The 23,224-nt window shown below is 45.7% G+C and overlaps 1 protein-coding gene across 8 annotated transcripts in view; it reads left to right on the forward strand.

Moving 5' to 3' along the window:
* KIAA1217 (KIAA1217 ortholog) overlaps positions 1-23,224 on the forward strand; it is a 349,091-nt gene that overhangs the window by 39,790 nt on the left and 286,077 nt on the right. The window contains exon 1 of one of the 8 annotated variants that reach the window (XM_052651333.1): positions 16,795-16,983. The exons of the other annotated variants lie outside the window; for them this stretch is intronic. The gene's annotated coding sequence lies outside the window, so the exon portion shown is untranslated. Of the gene's footprint in view, positions 1-16,794; positions 16,984-23,224 lie in introns of those variants that run through there. 8 annotated transcript variants of the gene reach the window in all.

Genomic DNA, 23,224 nt, shown 5'->3' on the forward strand with positions numbered 1-23,224 from the left:
ACAGTTCTGAACTGCTCCTTTGTGTGAATGACAAGAGTAAATGTAAACTATTACATGTTTGGAGAAATCTTTTTCTAGAGATCTTATAGAAGGGAGAGTGACTTTATGTGATGACATGAGTACAGTCTGTCCAAGGTTAAGGGTAGGTGATAGCTTTTGTGGCCTCTTAGAGCCCTAGACAGAGAAGGCAATGGCACTCCACTCCAGTACTCTTGCCTGGAAAATCCCATGGACGGAGGAGCCTGGTGGGCTGCAGTCCATGGGGTCGCTAAGTCGGTCATGACTGAGCAAATTCACTTTCACTTTTCTCTTTCATGCATTGGAGAAGGAAATGGCACCCCACTCCAGTGTTCTTGCCTGGAGAATCCCAGGGATGGGGGAGCCTGGTGGGCTGCCATCTATGGGGTCGCACAGAGTCAGACACGACTGAAGCAACTTAGCAGCGGCAGCAGCAGAGCCCTAGAATTCTAGCTTGTGGCTTCCCCTCACAAGATTCTCTTCACTTCCACCCCTGCCCACTTGCTCAAGATTAAGTAACAGAGGTGAACTTCCCTGGTGGTCCAGCGATTAAGATTCTGAGCTGCCAATGCATGGTCCACTTATAGAGGACCATTTTCAATTTCTTCTTCTGGGGAGAGAGTGTGTGCGCCTATGTTTACAATGGTGAGAAGAATTATCCCCCAAATGGTTGGGGAACTAAGATCCCATGTGGCTCATGGCACAGCCAATAAATAAATATCTAAACAAAGAAGTTTGTGTTAAAAACCATTAATCAATGAATTAAAAAACAAAAGAAAATTAATAAAATAGATTAAGCAACAGAAGTGATAATGGAATTCCCACCAGCATTTTCACCAGTGTTCACAAATGCGGATGCTCACGTCAGTCTCCATAAACTCGACGGTGGCTCTGTCCTCCAAGCTGTGGTCCCTCCCTGCCTGTCTGCCCTGCTCTGCACTCTGCTCAGATGCACAGGATGGACGGCCAAGACTCCATTGAGAGGTGCTTTTATTGATCCACAGTGAGCACTGTGAACTTTCTAGAAGGGCCTTTCTTTGACATTACTACCTACCACTCAGAAGGAAAGTAGGGTGCGGCCACACACGATTTTTGGAATAGCTGGGGAAATGGATTCAGAGGAATCCTTGGTAATTTTCCGCCTTTGACATTAAGGATGTTTGTAAACACCCCTGAGAATGTCGCATGAATGTCAAATCGCAGGAGTCATTAGTCAGGTAAATGTGCCTCCATCCTGCAGGTGCACAGAGACTTTTCTTTTTTCACTGTTTTTTTGAATTTTGCAGCAGGAAAGTTTGCATGGGCTTCCTTCACCTTTGACTTTGAGTCCATTTTCAGATAAGTTTTAAGACTGCAGGAGATAGCAGTTCTAGCCAGTTGACTTGTTGTTGTTCAGTCTTTGAGTTGTGTCCTAGTCTTTGCAACTCCAAAAACTGCAGCTCACCAGGCTTCCCTGTCCTTCACTAACTCCTGGAGTTTGCTCAGACTCATGTCCGTTGAATCAGTGATGCTCTCCAACCATCTTGTCCTCTGTCGTCTTTTCTCCTCCTGCCCTCAATCTTTTCCTGCATCAGGGTCTTTTCTAGTAAGTCGGCTCTTTGCATCAGTATTCTTGGCCAGAGTCTTGGAGCTTCAGCTTCAGCATCAGTCCTTCCAATAAATATTCAGGGTTGATTTCCTTTATGATTGACTGGTTTGATCTCCTTGCTGTCCAAGGGAGTTTCAGAGTCTACTCCAGCACCACAGTTTGAAAGCATCAATTCTTTGGCACTCAGGGCTCTTTATGGGCCAACCCTCAGATCTGTACGTGACTACTGGAAAAACCATAGCTTTGACTGTATGGACCTTTGTTGGTAAAGTGATGTCTTTGCTTTTTAATATGCTGTCTAGGTTTTTCATAAAGAACCATTTTAAATTTCTTCTTTGGGGAATGTATGTTTGTGTTTATAATGGTGAGAAGAGCCCAAACTGATTTAGAGCTAGTCTCTCCTCAGAGCAATTAAAGTAGTGACCCTATAATCTATTAACTTGACCCTTTTTAATTGCTGTTTCGATTATTTCTCTTTTCTTTCCCTGTTACAAACAGCACTGCTGTGACCTTCTGTGTTGCTGTGCAGGTGTCAGTAAATCTGAAACACAAATTCCTAGATGTCAGATTACTAGTTTTCCACTATTCTTTTACAGGGCTTACTCATATTGAAAAGTATTGCCCAATTTTCTCTCAAAAAGACTTATCAATTTACTCTGTCAACATGAGTGCTTGGGAGTCAGTTACGGTACATTCAGATAATACAGTTCTCTGCAGTCATGCCGCTAAATGAAATAGACAGGATGTGCAGGTGTGGACATGTAACCAAGCCATGTTAAGTGAGCAATACAATTTATTACATTAAGTAAGCAATATTATTCACAGAGCAATGTAGAGACTGGGATCCTATTTATTTTTCAAAGGCCTGATCCAAAACCATGTTTATTTTTTGTGTACTTATCATTCCATTAAACATTTCTGGAATGATACCTATATCAGAAAGAAGGACACACGGGCTGGTGAGGATGGAACTTCTCCACTATTTGTATTTTTAATGAGGGCATAATACTCCCCTGGAGCCTGAGCCCATGTTCTTCCAGAAGCAGCCAGCCATTCCAGGTGGGCTGGGAAGTGACTTTCTCTATCTCCTGTGCCAGTCTAGGAGAAGATTTGCACTTTGATGTCATTGTCCCTTGAAGATGGAGGGCTAAGTCTTATTCCCAGCAGACACTTCTCTAAACCATTTTATTCTGGTCATGATCCCACTTTCCTAAATAAACGCTTTTTGGGGTTCTGAACCTCAGGTGTGTTTGGATTAGACACGTTTAAGCTGCCCGAACTTGTCAAACAACAGCACGAAGTTCACCTTCCCTTGATCACGTCGTCATCTGACCCATTATATAAAACATTCACTTCTTGTTCACATGTAAATACTTTATAACCAACCTTCACCCCTTTCTGGTTAGCGGGGTTCCTTTTGGAATAAAAGGTGCTTAGGCTTTGTTAAGTCTGTAACTATACAACTATGATTCAGTTTCCTCAGTGAGGGTGAAAAAAAAATCTGTTTTAATATCCAAAATATCTAGATTTGAAAAGATTTTTGTTTTACAAGTTGAGAACAGAAGGCATCCTGTCAGAGGTTGCCTTTGAAAAGAAAAGAAATAACATTTCTTTATGCTCCCAAATCACTGAAGAAAGCTTGAGTCATTATTTTAAACTCCAGCTCCTTTTTAATTCAGATGCCTGGAGTTCATTAAAACCGCCAAGTGATGTGTTCGTTCCTTTCACACAAATCAGTAGAGATCTCCACTGTAATTATCAATAGACTTTTCTACCTTTCTCTTTCTCCAAAGCTTCTTTTGAAACTTTACCTTCTTTCCTGGATATATTCTTTTTTGGCTTGGTAAAATATCACAGTTCTGCTGCAAAGTACAAATATTTGCAAAAGGGAACCAGTATAAAATAAGTGCCTCTTCATGTGGTAGTTTGTGAAGAAGTGTATGCCTGGCACTAGTTGGTTAACCTAAGAAATAATGAGGAATTACCGCTTACAGAGAAAAGAGCGGGATAGTGGCTGTGATGTGCAAAACAAGGAAAGCTGTAATTTAAGCAATTCCATTAAAGAGAATATAATTACTGTAGCCTCAGGGTGGTGGTAGGTCACTTTTAAGCCTAATTGAACTTTTTCTTAATATCATTAGAGAAATGGAATGAACTTTGGTATCATGGGGTAAATACAAAATTTTCTTCTTCCAAGTTTTAAATACCACTGGCTTTTTAAGATATGTACATCCAAATCTAAAATGCCTTTACGCATGCCAACATAATACAATAAAAAATTTTCCCTGTATGTATTCAAACCGCTGCAAGTAAGTACATTGTAATGGCCACAATTATTAGATAGCATCTAATGGTTAGATAGCATCCCCGACTCAATGGACAATTTGTGCAAACTCCGGGAGATAGTGGAGAACAGAGGAGCCTGGCGTGCTGCAGTCCTCGGGGTTGCAAAGACTCAGACACAACTTACCAACAGAATATCAACAACAATGCTCACAATTACTACTCTGTGCTGAAACTTTCACATAAGTTATCTCACAAGCTTCTCAAAAACCCTACCAACCTACATGTAAACGTCCATGTAAATAAGGAAGCCAAGGCTCAGAAGAATCTAGACAGTTGATTCTCGTTTCTCTCATTTAATTTTTATTTTATATTAGAATATGTGGTAGTTTAGTCAGTAAGTTGTGTCCAACTCCGCGACCCGATGCACTATAGCCCACCAGGCTCCTCTGTCCACGGGATTTTCCAGGCAAGAATGCTGGAGCAGGTTGCCATTTCCTCCTCCAGGGCTCTGCCCCACCCAGGGGTCCAGCCTGGGTCTCCTGCATTGCAGGCGGGTTCTTCTTGTGTTAGTTTCACGTGTATAGCAGAGTGAATCAGTTGTACATATTCCATTTTTTTCAGATTCTTTTCCCATATAGGTTATTACAGAGTACTGAGTAGAGTTCCCTGTGCTATACACTAGGTCCTTGTTGGTTATCTATTTTATGTTTTTAGATTTTTTTGATGTTTACCATATATAAAATCTTTACTGAATTTGTTACAGTATCGCGCCGGTTTTTTGTTTTGCTTTTTTGACCCTGCGGTATGTAGGATCTTAATTCCCCAACCAGCGATTGCACCCACACCCCCTTTATTGGAAGGCAAAGTCCTAACCACTGGACCACCAGGGAAGTCCTGGTTATCTATTTTATATATAGTAGTGTGTATATGTTAATCCCAAACTCCTAGTTAATTCTTTAGGCAACTGAACTGGGATTTGAACCCAGCATTGCTAACGCAAACCTACAGCATTTTCCTGGGATCAGAAGGTGTTCTCTATGAAAAGTACTGTTCATTTCATGGGGGTGAATTTCCAAACAGGGAATCATAATCACACAGAGCATGATTTACTTCTTGCCTCTGTAGGCTCACCTCCTCTTTTGCATCTCCTACCTTCTTTGCCATTTCAACATTACTATTAAAAGGTTGGCCAGGGAGAACTTGCAGGCTTTGGAGTAAGTAATCCAAGTTTGGCTACTTGTTAGCAGTTTTTCTGAAGACAAACCTGGAGCTGGTGTGTCAGGAATGCACTTAGAAAGCAGCCTTCCTCTTGGCATTAGAGGAAGAAAGCCTCCTACATCCATCAAATCCCTTCCTTTGAAACCTGCGCTCCATGTACACACCTTTAGAACTCACCCCGGTGGAAGAATAGTGCCTAGTGGTTCTCAGACATGAACATTCACAAAACGGTGTGGCTCCCTACCCTTTGCATAATATCCTGCAAACATGCTCTCTCCTGTTGCCAATATTTTTACAAGTGATTGCAAAAGTTCTCACTGGACTAGAAGGGACAAACTGGGCAACTTTCATAGGTAAATTCCTGGTACAGAATAAGTATGGGTCCCAGGCACCAGGCCTGGGGCCAGATTCTCCAGACAGGCCTGGGCGAGGACTTCTACAGATTGTGACAAGCCACCAAAACTTGGTAGAATTAGGAGTTTTTACTTCTGAATCAAATTTCTTAAATTAAGACGGTGAAAAAAGTCAGTAAACACTGAGCTCAAATTCCTTTATGATATTTTCTACTAGCACTGTGTTGCAGCTGCCCTCATTAAGATGGGGGTACAAATCCCCGGAGTCATCACAGCTCCCTATTTTCCATCCCCCACCTGTCTCCCTAACCTGCCTGACTCCCGCGGTGGATGGCCCCACATTTTCATTTTGTGTGTGCTTGTTCCTGTGAGGCACTGTTGGGAGGTGGGAGGAATCTGGCCTTTGTTGTTGGACAGACTTAGGTTTGGGAACTGGTTCTGCCAGTTGCTATTTGTGTGGTCTTGGGCAAGTCCCTTAATCTGAGGAAGTTTCTATTTCTGCATCTGTGAAAAAAGGGCTAAGACCTCTAGCCCAGCCAGGTGGTGCACAGATCAGAGGCAGAGTGTGAGAAGTACTTACCCCAGTCCCTGGCAGGTAGCCGCTGTTCAATTCCCAGAAGCAGTATAAACTGTGAGATGGAAACATCTCCCAAAGCACTTTGTTTAAATATTTTCGTATTTATTTGGCTGCACCCGGTCACAGATGTAGCACACAGGATCTTTATTTGTGGCATATGGGATCTAGTTATCTGACCAGGTATCGAACCCCAGGCCCCCTGCATTGGGAGGTTGGAGTCTTAGCCACTGGACCACCAGGGAAGTCCACTGACAAAGCATGTTATGAGAAAGGACCAACGTCTACCCATCAAAGTCTTAAGTACTCATTGGTTGTTCAAGGTGGAAGGCTGCATAGAGCTGCTGCACAGAACATCCTGACTTTTTGGAGGACTCGAACCTGGTCATTGGCTGGTCTAACATTACTCCGTTTCTTCCGAGCAAAACTGGTACAGAGCCAGTGACTTTCTGCGACTCTCAAAAAGGCCTTGGAGTGTGGTTTTAAGGACTGTGTGAAGGTGCTTCTTGAATTACTAAGTGTGAGAATACTTTGGCCTCCTGAATTGAAGAGCCGACTCATTGGAAAAGACCCTGATGCTGGGAAAGATTGAGGGCAGGAGAAGAGGGGAGACAGAGGATGAAACGGTTGGATAGCATTACAGACTCAATGGGACTCAATGGACATGAGTTTGAGCAAACTCCGGGAGATAGTAGAGGATGGGGAAGCCCATCACACTGTCGTCCATGGAGTTGTAGAGAGTTGGACACGACTTAGCAACTGAACAGCAGCAACAAAGTAAGGTAGCCTTTCCCTTCTGCAGGGGATCTTAGTTTTGATTAGTATGCACATGACTCAGGATCTTCGGATTTAGAAAGAATGAACTGTTGTCCTGTCTGTCATTCATTCATTCATCAGCGTGGGCTGAGTGTCTAGGTTGGGCCAGTCCTGGGATTATAGCAGTTCTGACAAGGCCACTGCCTTCAGGGAGCTTGGACTCTTAAGGAGGGGGTGGGAGGGAGAGGCAGAGGAGAAAACATAACAAGGATGATAAATTCAGATTGAGAAAAAAATGCAAAAGAAATAAAGAGGGCTGTGTGTGTGAGTGGATCCCGTTGTGCAGACAGTGGGCCAAGGGCTTGAAGAGGTGCAGTAAGCGGAGGGTCCTGATGACAGGAAGGGCTCTGTTGGTTTGCAGAACTAGCTGACTTGGGAGAGTTGGCTGGGGTCCTTGTCAGCTCAAAGGAGTTTGGGCTTTATTCCCTTTCTTTTAAAACTATTTGTTTATTTATTTCATTTATTTGGCTGTGTCGGGTCTTGGTTGCGGTGCACAGGCTCTCAAGTTGTACACAGGCTTAGTTGTCAAGCAGCATGTGGGATCATAGTTCACCAACCAGGGGTTGAACACCTTGCCCGCTGCATTAGAAGCAAACTCTTAACCACTGGACCACCAGGGAAGTCTCTGGGCTTTATCCCTTGTGTAGCACAAAGGGTTGTAATCAGAAGAGTGTAGAATAGTGTTAGCTTTTGTTCAGGTGTTATTTTATGCAGAAGTCCCTTGGGGGTGGGGGAGGATTGTAACTAAGCTAGTCTCTCCTCCCATCCATCTCTGGGATGTCTCCAAAGGGTCGTTTTGGCTCCCCACAGCCCCTCATAACTCACAGTTTTGACACCGGTGCAGGCAATACAGAATCTTGAAGGTCTGTGATTTGTCCCCCAGGACCCCTCGCCTGGTGTCCAGAAACATGATCCAGTATTCTTGTCATTCTTGACCCAGAGGTTAAAGGCTGGTACTTCTTTTTTTGTCTGCATTTTTCATAATTCTCAACGCTTCCACTGGCCTCATGTACTGTGTGCACACTTAGATCATTAAATCATTTCCCCTCGACCACAAAATAATTGTAAGGCGATGCAGCAACTGTCTGAAACAGGATACGTGCGTCATGCGTCCCTGAGTTTGGGTTTTTCCAATGACCTTGTGATACATCAAACCTTAGCCTTCCCCTCATCTGCTCTCAACTTAAAAAAAATCACTTATTTATATTTCAGTCCAACTCAGTGTTTTTGTTTTGTGATAGTTGATTTGAAGTAAAATGTCAACAGTGAGCTTCCCAGGTGGCTCAGTGGTAAAGAATCCCCCTGCCAGGGCAGGAGATATGGGTTCAATCCCTGGACCAGGAAGATCCCCTGGAGAAGGAAATGGCAACCCACTCCAGTATTCTTGCCTGGGAAATTCCATGGGCAGAGGAGCCTGGTGAGCTACAGTTCATGGGGTTGCAAAAGAGTTGGACATGACTTTGAGCCTAAACAGTTGGCAACAGTGGAAACCACCAGCTCCCCTGTGGAATCCACAGGATGGCCCCCAGAGAAGGTTGGCAGAACTGTGCAGTGTAGAGCATGTGAGTCCCTCCGGCACCTTTAACACTGGGCATTGTTCACCTTGGGTGTGTTTGTAAAAATTATGGAAGTACTGAAAAAATGAGTAGATAGCATTCAATGCCTCATCTTACAGGTAAAGAAACAGCCTTAGAGAGGTGATGTGAGTTGAGTTGATCTCACCATTTGGGGTACTCAGACTTCTGACTCTGAGTGACCCCTTGCACACCAGCCTGTGTACTTTGGAGACCACCTTCTGAGAACCAACAGCTGGTGTGGGGGGTGGCACAGGTCCTGCCATCTGGAAATCTGAGACGTGTTCTTTGGGTAGGTTTCAACTTTGGGGTGTCGGAGCCTCCCCACCTGTTGATTCTACTCTAGAAGTTCTGTCTGGTGTGTTTTGAGGCAGATGTGGCCAGAGATGCAGTGAATTCACCTTGACTGCGCTGCCTTGGAGGATGAGGCAGTTTGACCAGCTGCTGAGGTGGATGGAAGCTGTTGGCAATTTGACATTTGGTTCATGGGGATGGAAACACGATAAATACATTGTGATGTGAGCTAAGATCTGAAACGGCCTGTGAACGTGCACTGCCCGGCTGCGCTGATGAACTGCCCACTCCATCCGACTCAAATTCTCTTTAATCTTTTAAAAAATCAACTAATTAATTGTTGGCTGTGCTGGGTCTTCGTTGCTGTGTGCAGGCTCTCTCTCGTTGCAGAGAGCGAGGGCTACTCTTCGTTCAGTGAGCGGGCTTCTTGCAGTGTCTTCTCTGGTTGCAGAGCGCAGGCTCTGGGGCGCGTGGGCTTCAGCAGTCGTGGCGCACGGGCTTAGTTGCCCCGAGGCATGTGGGATCTTCGAGGACCAGGGATCTAACCTGTGTCCCCTGCATTGGCAGGCAGATTCGTAGTATCTGGGCCACCAGGGAAGCCCTTGAGTTTTCTTTAATGTGTGGTGGGCAGGCCGAGCCCATCTGGCCAGGTGAAATATACATAAAAGAGGCACTGTCTGCCCTCCTTGGCGTCCACATCCAGATTTACCTAAACCCCTCCCAGGTGGCATATGCATAGCTATGAAAAACCGGTATTTTCTACCCATGAATCACACCCCAAATCCTGGGCCTCCCTCTGTCAGGGGTGCGGCAGGCCGGCTTCCGGGAAGGGTGGGCACGGCTGAAGGCCGCTGAGTGCGGAGGGGGCAGGTCCCATCTGCTGCCAGGGGATCCGCCGGGTAACTGCTGATGTCTGCTTTCGGATCTGGACATGGAGCCATCTGCGTGCCCTTCTGTCAAAAGGCCAGACACAGACGGAGGCTTCCTGAGTTTCTGCTGTCGGGGGCCCTGCCGTGCAGCAGACAAGAACAAGGTACAGAAGTGGCCTGATTCTGGGGACCACCGCCCCTCCCTGGGGGTCTCTCCTTTGCTGTATCATGCCTTCCTGACTTGCTGGGCATCTCACCTGAGGCCTGAGTTCTTCTTGGCCACTTGGTGCTGGGGGAGAGCCAGAGAGGGCCATGGGTCACTGTGATTTCTTTCTGCTTCGGGGCCGAGGATAACTGCCCACAGCAGTTAAACCTTGTTTAATGGTAATCAGATTGCTTTTCTTTACTCTGAAAAATCCCTTCATTTTTTGTACAAAAGGCAGGAAGCATTTTTCTGTGATTATACAGAACGTCCCCAGGTAAGATGTAATCCATCTTCACCATGCTGAGCCCTGAAATAATGAGTCTGGATTTGGAAATGCCACAAAGAGTAGAAAACCAAGTGCTTCTGGTTAAGAATTTTTTCAGCTGCTTTTTCTTCCTTCCTCCTCCCGCTTTGGTTCAGAGTTGTTGAGTTTGGTTAAGAGACTTTCAAAACATGAACAACTGCTTCTAAACTGGTCTGGATTGCCTTTTCAAAGCATGAGGTCTGGCATGTACCATCTTGTTCCCTCCTCACATAATCCGTACACACAGGCAGTGCCAACTCCCATGGGAGCCCGCAGAGTGTGGACAGTGGAGACCTCCCCTCTCCTTGCTGCCCCAGAAGTTAACCAGCTCTCCTCCCACGAGGAAGATGCTTTGGGGCCACAGAGGCAGCAAAGAGACTTTGGCTGCAGCTGACGTTTAATAACAGGAAAAGAAAAATTTTAAGAATGAAAAGCTCTAGAACAGGAATTCGTTGGATGAGTCTGTCATTTCATGCGCCTGACTTTCCACTGCCAGAATCAAGGTGTTCTGTAAAGTAGCTTTAGGAAATGAGTCATGGTTACCAAATTCCAGGTAGGGCTAGGATGAAGGGAAGAGCTGAGTTTTCGTGAAGGAACTGACCACCTGTGGTTTTAGAAACTTGAGTTTTAAGTTGTATTAGAAACGTTTGGCAACATGAGGATTTGGGGTGTATGTGTGTGTGCTGGTGTGTGTGTGTGTGTGTGTTGGTGTGTGTTTGTATGTGTGAGTGAATGAGTTTTGTCTGTCACTTTCTCAGTCATGGAGGTTGGTTCCCTGGCCTAGAGTGCCTTGTTTAGATGTCTTTGGGCTGAGCTAATACCCAGGTTTGGCTGCTTGATGCTAAGAGCTGACTCATTGGAAAAGACCCTGATGCTGGGAAAGATTGAAGGCAGGAGGAGAAGGAGACGACAGAGGATGAGATGGTTGGATGGCATCAGCAACTCGAAGGACATGAGTTTGGGCAAGCTCCAGGACTTGGTGATGGACAGGGAAGCCTGGCATGCTGCGGTCCATGGGGTCACAAAGAGTCGGACACGACTGAGCGACTGAACTGAATACTAAGCTGGCAGCAGCAGAACTGGAGGTGCATGGGGAATAATAGCAGGATAAAACACAGAAAGGTCATGGGCAGGAGAAAGAAGATGCTAGTCTTTGACATGAAGAGAGCAAGGCCCAAGGCCCAAGGACCATAAAATTTGGGCCAGACAGAGCAAAGGAGCTTGAGACCTATAAATGTATTCAACAAGATGGTCAGATGGAGAAGGCAATGGCACCCCATTCCAGCACTCTTGCCTGGAAAATCCCATGGACGGAGGAGCCTGGTGGGCTGCAGTCCATGGGGTCGCTGAGTCAGACACGACTGAGCGGCTTCACTTTCACTTTTCACTTTCATGCAATAGAGAAGGAAATGGCAACCCACTCCAGTGTTCTTGCCTGGAGAATCCCAGGGACGGGGGAGCCAGATGGGCTGCTGTCTATGGGATCGCACAGAGTCGGATATGACTGAAGCGACTTAGCAGCAGCAGCAGCAAAATGGTCAGAAAAAACTATTTTCAAAGAAGATATGAGTGGAGTGAGGTCAGGGAATTTACAGTCATGGTACTGGTGGCCTGATAAGGAAAGGTGATGAGTTGTGCCCCCTTTCAGAATGGAGCATTCAAGAGCATCTCACTTTAGAGAGGACCCTTGCATTTCTACCTGGTTTTCTTTCTCTTCCTTTTTTTTAGGGCCGTGCTGCATGGCTTGTGGTCTTAGTTCCTGGGCCACGGTTCTGGTCACTGAACTACCAAGGAATTCTCCTACCTGGCTTTCTAATGGCTTTTTAAAACTTGAGTCTATGAGGAAATGCAAAGGAAACCATCATTAGAATTGACCAGCCAGAAGTGCCAACCATATTCTTGACTGAGGATGAGGTGGAGCCTTGGAACCACATCCCCAATTCCCCAAGACTGACTCGAATCTGCATCCAGCTGGACCCCTGATTCACTCATGCAGCTCCAAGACCCTGTTCTCACCTAGTTAAGTCTTCTTCTTGATCTGAGAGTCAAAACTAACTCAGAGCAAATTCCAACTCAGAGAGTCAGAGAACACAGCAGCTGAAAGTTATATCCAGCCATCCCCAGGTGACAGAGGTCACTGAAGCCAGAAAGCTTAGGTGACTTATTCAGGGTCACAGCTCAGCCTTCCTGAGTCTTGTGAGAATTTAACCCAGTTTATGACTCTTTTTTTAACTTTAAAAAATTTATTTATTTTTGGCTGTGCTGGGTTTTTGTTGCTGCGTAGGGGCTTTCTCTAGTTGCAATGAGCAGGCTTCTCACTGAGGTGACTTCTCTTGCCGCAGAGCCTGGGTTCTCGGGTGCATGGGCTTCAGCAGTTGTGATGCACAGGCTTAGTTGCCCCAGAGCATGTGGAATCTTTTCAGACCAGGGATCCAACACGTGTCCCCTGCACTGGCAGGTGAATTCTCAGCAACTGAACTGCCAGGGAAGTCCTGGCCCTTCTTGAGGACGGGCAGAAGGCTGTGGATAAGGCCGGGCGTCTTAGGGGTCCCAGGGGGCTTCGGCACACATCCCAGTGGCTCCCCTGGGCCCCAGTGTCCTGCCTTCTGATGCCCCTCGACCTGATTCAGGCCCTGCCTCCTGACTCCTCCTCTGGCTCTTCCTTCAGAGGACCGCACAGGGTGGTGCCCTGAGAAGCTGGATGGTGGTTCTGCCCACGAAGCATTCTGCCCCAGGCTCATGCATCTCTGTGAACAACTCTAGTTATGCGTACCGTCTGTGACAAGTGTTGTATGCCACAACACTTGTGAAAGGAAAATGATTGTCGGTAGAAAGGTAAACTATTACATACTGAGCTATTTATTGTATTACCCAGAGCCCAAATGAGTGAGTGTGTGAACACTCGCACACACACAGTGGCGTGGAGTGTTTGAAATCCTCACTGGCTTTGAAAACCTGAGGTTGGGACTTTGCCGGTGGTCCAGGGGTTGAGACTTCGAATGCACGGGATGTGGGTTCGAACTCTGGTAGGAGAACTAAAACCCTACGTGCCTCTCAGCTGAGAAACCAAAACATAAAGCAAACAATATTATAACAAATTCAGTGAACACTTAAAAAACTAGCCACACCAAAAAAAAAAAAAAAATCTTAAAAAAAAGAGAATCTGAGGCTATTTGCAAGGACCTTTCAGTTCTTGAGCAGGTTTTTCCTCCAATTGTCCCTCTGCTTGTGCCACTGAATGTGCAAAAGTACACATTAGTTATATCACCCCTAGGTTTCCACTAATTGTTTCATCTATAGGCTGTGTTTAATACATTACACCCTGAAAGCTGTCTGCCCGCTATCTTTACTCCAAAAACCTGAACATAGGGCCAGTATAAACTTAGGTTCAGTGTTGAATGGTGAAATTTAAGTAAAATAAAAATAGCATACTCATGTTAAACTGAAAAAAGGGGACACGTTTGTGAAAGATCCAAGCTGAGAATGGGGACCTGTGACTCGGACTGCAGCCTGTTATTAAAGAGGAGCGTTATGGGGACTAAACACAGAGCCAGCCCAGGTGCAAACAGCACTCAGAAAATCTCTGTCATCCAGGGGGCTTACGGTTTAATGAGCCTGTAGACACCTATCAGCGTTGTGTCATCACAAGGGTGATCGCTTTCTCCAGCAGGGAATTTTCCCTCAAAGCCCTGGGCTCAGGGGCAGCTCTTGGAAGATGAAGCCCTGTCTGATTCTAGCAGACACATGTGGGCAGAAGTAGCTTAACTTCAATCAATTAACTTTAATCAATTGTGATGGAATTCCAGCTCAAGTCATCAAGGGACGGTGTTTGCAGGGAACCCTGCGTCTTTTTCTTTTAAAGCAGAGCTATCCTTCTGTGTGTCGGTGTTTGTGAGCGTTTCTCTTCATTTTTTTCTGGCTGCACGACAGCGCATGTGGGATCTTAGTTCCCCATCCAAGGATTGAACCTACGCCCCCTGCGGTGGAAGTGTGGGATCCTAACCGCTAGACTATCAAGGAAGTCCCAGCCTTTCTTTCAGTAGGAAAAGGAGAGCACAGATTTTTCACAAATTAAATGGGGCAGTTTCTCATAGTCTTTCCAGGTCACTTGGAATTACCCTAATGGGAACTTTGTCAAAATGCTTGGCGTTAAAAATGGGCCCTATTTTGGGGGAGTCCCTTTTGGAAAGTCCTGAATTCTGGAGCTGCACTCTAGCCTGAGCACCGTTGAAGGTGTCAGACTCACAGGGGAGCCTGAGGGTGGGCTCCCTTGCTGGGGTCCCACCTCCAACTGCCCTGCAGAAGGAGTCTGTCCCAGGCATGAGGGAGAATGCTCTGTCTCTGGCTTCCAACGCCCCTTACCTTTCTCCTCTAGAGAAAGCAGGGTGTGAGAGGAAACCCAGATTTCTACTTCAATCCCTGCCCCCAGGCCCAACCCCCAGCACGTCCACACGCCCACACACCACACACACCCCTCCCGAGGTTGCGATTGTTCCGCCTGTGACACTGGACTCTGACCGGCCAGACCATTCATCTGTGTTTGGCTTAGTTGTTCTAACAAGCTTAGGTGTCGAAACCCAACATTTTCCCATGGCTTTACAATTCGGTCCTACAGATCTGTCCCCCTGCAGGAAACCGGGGCGATGGTGGTGGGGTCCTTCCTTGGGTTTGTTTTTCTCATCCTGTAAAGAAATCAGAAAGGTTCAGGCTTCATTAGGAAGCCCTGAGTAGGAAGGAAAGATCATGAGAATCAAACTGCTCACATTGTAGAGTCATAAACCCGGATCTGTGTGTGTGCAGTGCCGGCTGGAGAAGCGAAGACGGGGTCAGACCTCTTGGATGGATCAGCAAGGAGAATCAACAAAAGAGCAGTTATGCTTCTGGCAGCATGTTTTCATGTATATTCTTTAGGAGGGCTCTCTCCAAATGGATAGGGAAGCCTCTGACGAGGCAGATACCAGGGAAGACAAAGTATTTGCTGTATTCATTTGTGCCACAGTCAACATTTGAACTGTGGAAACACTTGTGTATGTGTGAATGGGTGTGTGTGTGTGTGTGTGTGTGTATGGCCGTGCAGCAGGTGAGATCAAAGTTCCCCAACCAAGGATCGAATCTGTGTCCCCTGCAGTGAAAGCATGTCTTAACCACTGGACCGCAAGGGAAGTCCCAAAAGGCACAAGCATTTTTTAAAAGACAACGTTGAGATGTAAAACAGCCCACTCTCAGCTTTATCCAACTACTACCTCTTGCCTAGACTTGACTGCTGCTGCTGCTGCTAAGTCGCTTCCGTCGTGTCCGACTCTGTGTGACCCCATGACGGCAACCCATGAGGCTCCCCCGTCCCTGGGATTCTCCAGGCAAGAACACTGCAGTGGGTTGCCATTTCCTTCTCCAATGCATGAAAGTGGAAAGTGAAAGTGAAGTCGCTCAGTCGTGTCCGACTCTTAGTGACCCCATGGACTGCAGCCTACCGGGCTCCTCCGTCCATGGGATTTTCCAGGCAAGAGTGCTGGGGTGGGGTGCCATTGCCTTCTCCGGCCTAGACTTGACAGGAATAGTTAAATCCTGGCACGTGACACGGTCTCGCCTCACCTGTTCTATCTGTGAATGGAAGTGGCTCTTCTTTACCTGAGTCTGCCCTGAGGAAAAGTGAAGTAACAGTAACAGTGAAGTAATGCCTCACAGCATTCGAGGTGGAGCCTCAAAATGACTCTTCATCAAGGAGACCTTGTTCCCGAGCTGCGTGACAGTCACCATTCAGTGTGTCAGTCCTGGGTGCTCATTCTCGAAGCCCCAGAAACAGTGTACCAGGACCTCTCTGCCCTTGTCCGATACCTGGGTCTTTCCCCATCTGACTGTTTATGGCCATGAAAGCTTTATCTTCTAATCTGGTTGTGTGGAGCCTGCCTTCCAAATAGTCCTATAGACGTGCATTTAGTTTGCAAATGAGCTGGTCTTTGGTGCTCTGGATTTTCTGTTGTTTCTGTGATAAATGGGTCCCGAGTGGTAATTTTGTATTCAGGTTAGCAGGCTCTTCTTTCCCTGGCTGTGAGGTGTTGGGTAAGGGAGGGCAGTGGTGATGGTAGGAATTGGGAGAGTGGGGAGCCAATCCCTTGTGCTGGGGGTGGCAGGCCTCTGTTGTTGGTGAGAGCCTCTCGGGGCTTTGTGCTGGAGCGGGAAGAAGCAGCTTCTGAAGTTTTGTCGCAGGAGTGGTAGCGGGCGAGGGGAGCCGACTCCACCCGTGAAGAGGATGGGCGGGGCTGGTGGAGGTTGGGGGTGCAATGTCAGCTTGGTTACCTGTAACCGGGGCTGTGAGAAGAGTCTGGGGTCATTTGACCGCTGGGGAGAGCTGCAAGGCCTGCTGCCATGCGTGTTGCGTGGAAAGGACATTTGCCTGAGTTAAGCCATGGGAAAAATCTAAATTTAGACACCTTAGTTCTTTCCAGCAGCTGAGCCAAGACACAGTAGACAAAATGGTTTGGCCTTTGAAAAATCAAGTTTTTGACCTACAAGGATCCAGTTTCACAGAAGAACGAAGCTCCCTGACTCTGTGTATGTGTGGAGAAAAAGAAAAAATGGACACACAGGATCATTGCAGTGTCTGGGATCCACACCACAGCCTTCAGCCCGTTGAGTTATCACAGAGGATTCAGAGAGGGAAAGGTGACAAATGACAAAGGAATGGGGTTGTTATTGAAGAGAACGCTGCCAGTGATGTGTTTGTTGTCTGGGAGGATAAGAAGGATTGCCCTGGAGAGGATTCAGACATCATTTCAACAGTCTAGAAAGAGCCACACAAGGAGAAAAAGGCTTTAAAGCAAAATATTCATTGACCCAGTTGGACAAGTCGCTGTGACAAAACACTGGCCTGTGTTACCAGTTAGGTAGGTGGGCTGTTGCTGGTTTAAGTCTGGATGATTATGTAAAAAAATGATTTTATAAAGTATAGTTGATTTATAGTGTTGTGTTAGTTTCAGGCGTACAGCAAACCGATTCAGCTACACATACACAGATATTCATTCTTTTCTCAGATTTTCTCTCATACAGGATTTTACAGAATATTGAGTAGAGTTCCCTGTGCTGTTCAATAGATCCTTGTTGGTTTTCTATTTTATGCAGTGATATATGTTAATCCCAGGCTTCTGATTTTTCTCTCCTCCCCACATTTCCCCTTTAGTAACCATAAGTTGTTTTTTTTTCAATACCTGTGCATCTGTTTCTGATTTGTAAATAAGTTTATTTGTGTCATTTTTAAAATTAGATGCCACATGTGAGTGATATTGCATCATGTTTGTCTTACCCTCTCTGACTTAATTCACTTAGTGTGCTAATCTCCAGGTCCATCCGTGTTGGTGCAGATGGCATTATTTTGTTCTTTTTTATGGCTGAGTAATATTCCAGTGTGTGTGTGCGTGTGTGTGTGTGTGTGTGTATCTTAATCTCTCTCTATGTATATATACACACACATAGATACACACCACCTTTTCTTTATCCATTCATCTCTTGATGGACGTTTAGATTATTTCCATGTCTTGGCTATTGTGAATTGTGCTGCAATAAACAATGGGGTGCATGTATCTTTTTGAATTATGATTTTCTCCGGATTATCTGTCTTAAAGAGTAACTACTTGTGGGATTCCCAGTGTAAGGGGTTTGGGGAAGTGGGAGTTCTTCTTGGAATGTCCTTAAAGATAAAATACAGTCTTTTAAGGAGGCACTTGTAACTTTATTGTGGACAGGGGTCAAGCTCCCCTCACATGTGAAGTGCTCCCGAGGGGAAGGCTCCTCTCTCTGTGTCTTGGCGCTTTTTGAGCTGAAGTCACCCAGTCAGTCTCCCTGCGTCTGCGTCCCACATGCTGCTGATACATGTGCGTGCCCGGGCCTCACGCAGAGCCTGGCACACTCACCCACCCTCCGTCTTTCCCTCTTTCCCACTCTCCTTCCTCCTCTCCCCCCTCTCTCTGTGTATGTAAATGTCCTGAAGATTAGCATCTATTTATACATTTTCTGCTTGGACTTCCCTAGTCATTCACTGGGACTTCCCCTGTGGTGGTCCAGTGGTTAAGATTTCATGCTTCGCATGCAAGGGGCAGGGGTTCCATTCCCAATTGGGGAACTAAGATCCACTTGCTTCATGGCCAAAAAAAAAAAAAAAATTCACTGCCACCCCTGTTTGTTGGTGACTGTAAGGCAGGTGTCTGCATGAAGGTGGCTTTGAACTGAAAAAGTGCAAAATACTTGGCCATTTGAGGGAGAAAAAAAGACTTGAAAGACTTGGGTCATTCAGCTGTGGCTGAGCCCTTGTGGGAAATCCCGTTACCCTGGTGACTCAGCTGGTAAAGAATCTGCCTGCAATGCGGGAGACCTGGGTTTGATCCTTGGGTTGGGAAGATCCCCTGGAGAAGGGAATGGCTAACCACTCCAGTATTCTGGCAGGGAGAATTCCATGGACAGAGGAGCCTGGTGGGCTACAGTTCATGAGGGTCGCAAAGAGTCAGGCACAACTTTAGCTCACTCACTCCACTGTTTCATCCCCTATGTGGGTCTGCGCCCGCTGCAGCAGGGTCTGGACGGCACCTTTAATGTCTTACAAAAGGGCCTCCGGACGCTAGAAGGCCAGGACGGGCTTCCCCTTCTGCCACTTCCTTCTGCTGCTACTGGCTCCTCTTGACTCTCAAAAGGCATTGGAACCTCTTTATACCTTGTTTTCCAAAGGTAAATTAACTGTCTCCCATGTGTGTCTGGCAGACCAACCGCTAAGCACTTAGTCTTTTAGGTTTGAGGGGCTCTTTCTTTCTGAGAAGCATTGTTCCTGACTGGCCTTACCCAACCAAGTGGAATTATGTTTACAATTCTGTGAAGAGCCTCTAGCATTTTTCATTATGAAAATAACTTTTCAAGATGTATTGAGGAGTAGGTTTTGGAGGAGCATTCAAGGTTGTGCAGGGGAACCATAGATTTCATGGTTGATGTACCCTGTCTGTGCGTGCGTGGGTGCCCAGTCACTCAGCTGTGTCTGACTCTTTGTGACCCCCTGGACTATAGCCCACCAGGCACTGCTGTCCACGGGATTCTCCAGGCAAGAATGCTGGAGTGGGTTGCCATTCCCTTCTCCAGGGGATCTTTGCAACCCAGGGATCAAACCCGTGTTTCCTGCGTTTCCTGCATTGGCAGGCAGATTCTTTACCCCTTGAGCTACCTGGGAAGCCACTCTGTCCATTAGACACCTCAAATCCGCAGACGTGCAGGGTGGTTTTTCTTTCTCTGCTCTGAGGCAAGCAGGCTGCGTAAAACGTATAAAGGTCAGAAGAGTGTTAGGCTGCTTGAAATTCAGTCATTAACTATTTTGGTGCTATTTTCGAGGTGTGGAGAGGGACAAGAGAGATGCCTTTTAAAAGCACCTGGCTGGTGGCTTAGACAGTAAAGAATCTGCCAGCAATGGAGGAGACCTGGGTTTGATCCCTGGGTCAGGGAATGGCAACCTACTCCAGTGTTCTTCCCTGGAGAATTCCATGAACGGAGGAGCCTGGGGGCCAAAGGAAAAGAAAATATTAAAACATCTCTTGTAACTGACAACACTGACTTTCATCCTTGTGTTGGTTCACACTCCCTAATCCCACAGCAGCATGGCCTGTCCCATATGCAGCCTTCCTCTTAACTTGCTTTCCTAAGCTCTTGTCTTCATGCCAAGACAGTATCGGAACAAAGACTCTTCTTTCCTGAAGCAGTTCAGTAGACAGTGAAGAAACACTGGCCATCCCCCCATCACTGTCTGTCTGTTGTCTTAAGGTCTTGCAGCCCTCTTTCTATGAAGGTCCTTCTTTCTCTTTCCTCTCGCTTGTCCTCTGCTTGCCGAATAAAGAGATTGAGTATCCATTTTGGACTGGGTGCTGTGCTATGCAGTGGTCATAACTCAGCAAGCAAGATGGACAAATTTTCCCTCTTGTTAGCAGGGATTAAAGCATTAAATACGGACTTCCCAGGTGGTCCAGTGGTTAAGACTCTGCTTCCAATCTAGGGGGGTTCAATCCCTGTCTGGGAATCCCACATGCCATGTGACAAAAGATAAAGACGGTGAGTATTTAAAAGAAGGAATGTCAAATGAGGGGACTGACACATCTGTGAGGGGGCTCGGGGGTCGGGGAGCTCTGAATAAGTCGAGCCAGAGAGGAAATCAAAGACCTCTAAAATGTATCTTTACAGGAGAGGAAGGAGAAAGCAGTACAATTTCGAAAGAAAAGGGTAAAAGATGCTTTCTCTTCTTTTCTTTTTTGGTTGCACTCCACAGCTTATAGGATTTTAGTTCCTGGACCAGGGATCGAACCCAGGCCCTTTGGTGAGATAGGGGCATCTTAACTACTGGATCAGGAGAGAATTCCCCCCAAATGCTGTTTTTTTAATACAGAACATTGGAGGCTACATTGTATTCAGTTTCCAAGTCTGTGCAGCTTAGAAAACTTGTATTCGTTTTCCAGATACTTCATCTTTTCTTTCTCAGATAACACTACTTTTGATCATTGTGCTGCTCAACAACAATGTCCCCTGAGAGTAGATGCCAGGAATCCTATCCTCCCCCCAGATCTGCCAGTGTGCTACTGAGGTCATGTGACTAGCTGTCACTGGGGGTGACGTGTCGAGTGTCGAGTAGAAATTTGTCGGCTTTGATTACAATGAGACTGAGTTATTTATAACTTTATGTTTATCTTCTTCTCCATAAATATGATGAAATGCGTTTTCATCAAGCATCCATTAAGAGCCAAGAATTCATGTAGCTGGTGGGAACATAAAGATTAATAAAGATGATTTGTGTCCTCAAGGATCTTCAGTCTGGTGGCAGACACTCCTATCTATAGAACCGATGGAATAAATCTTCTGAGGAGAACATGAGTAAGACATTAGAGGAACCCAGAGGATGAAAAAGTTCTCCCCAGGTGAAGGAACTTGGAAGGACTTCAGAGAGAAGGAGGTATTTGAATTGATCTTAAAAAGAATCATAGCCTGTTAATACAGCTAGCCAGGCGTTTTTAAAGAGTTGAATTATTTTGTAGTTAAGGCTTAATATGAGTAATAATGCTTTAAAGAGAGAAAAAGCACCAGTTGAACAAATCTGTTTTCTTTTCATCTAGGTGTCACACTTGGCACGTATTGGTCTGGAAACAACTTCATGTTTTGCTTGCTGCTGCAGGGTTTGCCTGACGCTGCACAATTATCAGAGCCTGAAATTTGGGTGTGGGTTGAATTTTCATAAATCAAATTGCTTTTCCAGTTATCTTACATTTAATTAAAGAGATGGTGTGCTTTCTGGTTACCCTGTAATTGGCAGTGGTAGCTATCTCTTTAACTCTGTTTTCTTACCCTAAAGCTCCCTACTCCAGCACTTAATCATCAGTGTCCTGCACTGACAATAAGTTACTAGGGGGTGATGCTGTTCAAAAAAAAAAACCTGTCAGTGAACAGGGAAGGATTCTGGTGCAAATCTTTTGCTCCCTAGTTCTTCGGGGTAGAAAGGTCAGTTTTCTTATATTGGATTTTCATAAAACTGGGTGAACTAATAGTCCCCCGTATCCAGAATATCAACAACCTGTTATATTTGAAATTCCTCTTTAAAATGAGGTGTACTATGCTTTCTCCTTGCACCTTAATTGACTTGCTAATCTCCTGGTAAGATTTATTCATTTTAAACATGATTACTTTAAGCAGTCATCAAGAAGCATAGAGCAAATTGTGTTCTGGGAGCAACACGAAAGCTAATATTTGGATCTGACCAGCCACTCACTCAGCTTATCGCATTGAAGGTAGAAGGAGTGGGGTTGGTTTTCTCCCAAAGGAATGTTGCTTTGGGACAGAGTCGTTGGTCTCTGTTCAGTACAGTCCGCCACCAGACAATGGGTTTGATTCTGTGATAATGTTCAAACAGTGCAGATACTTATCAAGGGGCACTTTCAGAAATAGCGAAGTATCGAATGATCCCCCTCACCATGCTATGTAAAATCCTAAATAAACCTCAATTCCGTGGTTTTGAAGAGGGCCCTCGTCTCTTGTCAACATGTCATCATCTGCCGTAGGCGCATGCTCAAATCCTCGCAGATATGGAAGGGTCTCCTCCACCATAGGAGAGAGCAGTGGGTCACGGAACCAGAACCCAAACCAGGATGCTGAGTTCTGGGGTCAACCCAAGTCACTGATCTGGTCTGTTTCCCTCACTTTATTTCTCTAAGATTTTTTTTTTTGACCTGGGCCATTTTTAAAGTCTTTACTGAATTTGTTACAATATTACTTCTGTTTTATGTTTTGGTTTTTTGGCCTTGTGACACATGGGATCTTAACTTCCTGGTTAGGGATTGAACCCACACACCCTGCATTGGAAGGTGAAGCCTGAACCACTAGACCGCCGGGGAAGTCCCCCTGTTGCCCTAACTTTAGAAGCACGGTGTTGGCAGTGGAAAATCCTCAATATGTTCTTTGATTTCTAAAGGAGAGCGATCAATTTTCTTCCTCTCTGTTGGCAAATCTTTCACATTTTGAACGATGATCCTGGACCAATACCCAGGATTGTCAGTTGATGTGAAGAGGAAGTTTGGTCCCAGAGCACCATCACTTACAGCGTCGACACTCTCATGAATTCTGTCCTAGGCAGCTCACGCTTATCCCTTCAACTGGTTCTCAGGATGTTCCTCTTTTGGCTCTAGTGGGGTATTAGATAAAAAACTTATAGAGCATCCTTCCATCGTTGTAAAGGCAATTCATGCACACGCTCTGTTGGAATAGAGTACACTGTCATGAAATTACATGAAATATGACATCTTTTTTTAAAAAATCTTTTTACCAATTAGCTAGCATGAAAAATAAAGGTGATGGGATAAGCTACTACATGGTGGTTAAGTGAAGCTTAGATTTCTTCTTTTTGGTGATACTTAAGAGTAGCCCTGGCCTCCTCCCTGTGCCCATCCCCCCTGCCATTTCCACCGTAAAGTAATATTTCTTTGAACTACAAACCACAACACATAGTTCTCTGTTCTGCTGAAAGAAAATGGGTGCAATTGCCAGATTTCCCTGAGAATTATAGGGTTTTCAAGTCATTGTGGAGAAAATTGCTGAGGTTCAGTGTCTATGGAAAAAGCATGC

The sequence above is a fragment of the Budorcas taxicolor genome, chromosome 13 (assembly GCF_023091745.1).
Source record: "Budorcas taxicolor isolate Tak-1 chromosome 13, Takin1.1, whole genome shotgun sequence".
Lineage (NCBI taxonomy): Eukaryota > Metazoa > Chordata > Mammalia > Artiodactyla > Bovidae > Budorcas > Budorcas taxicolor.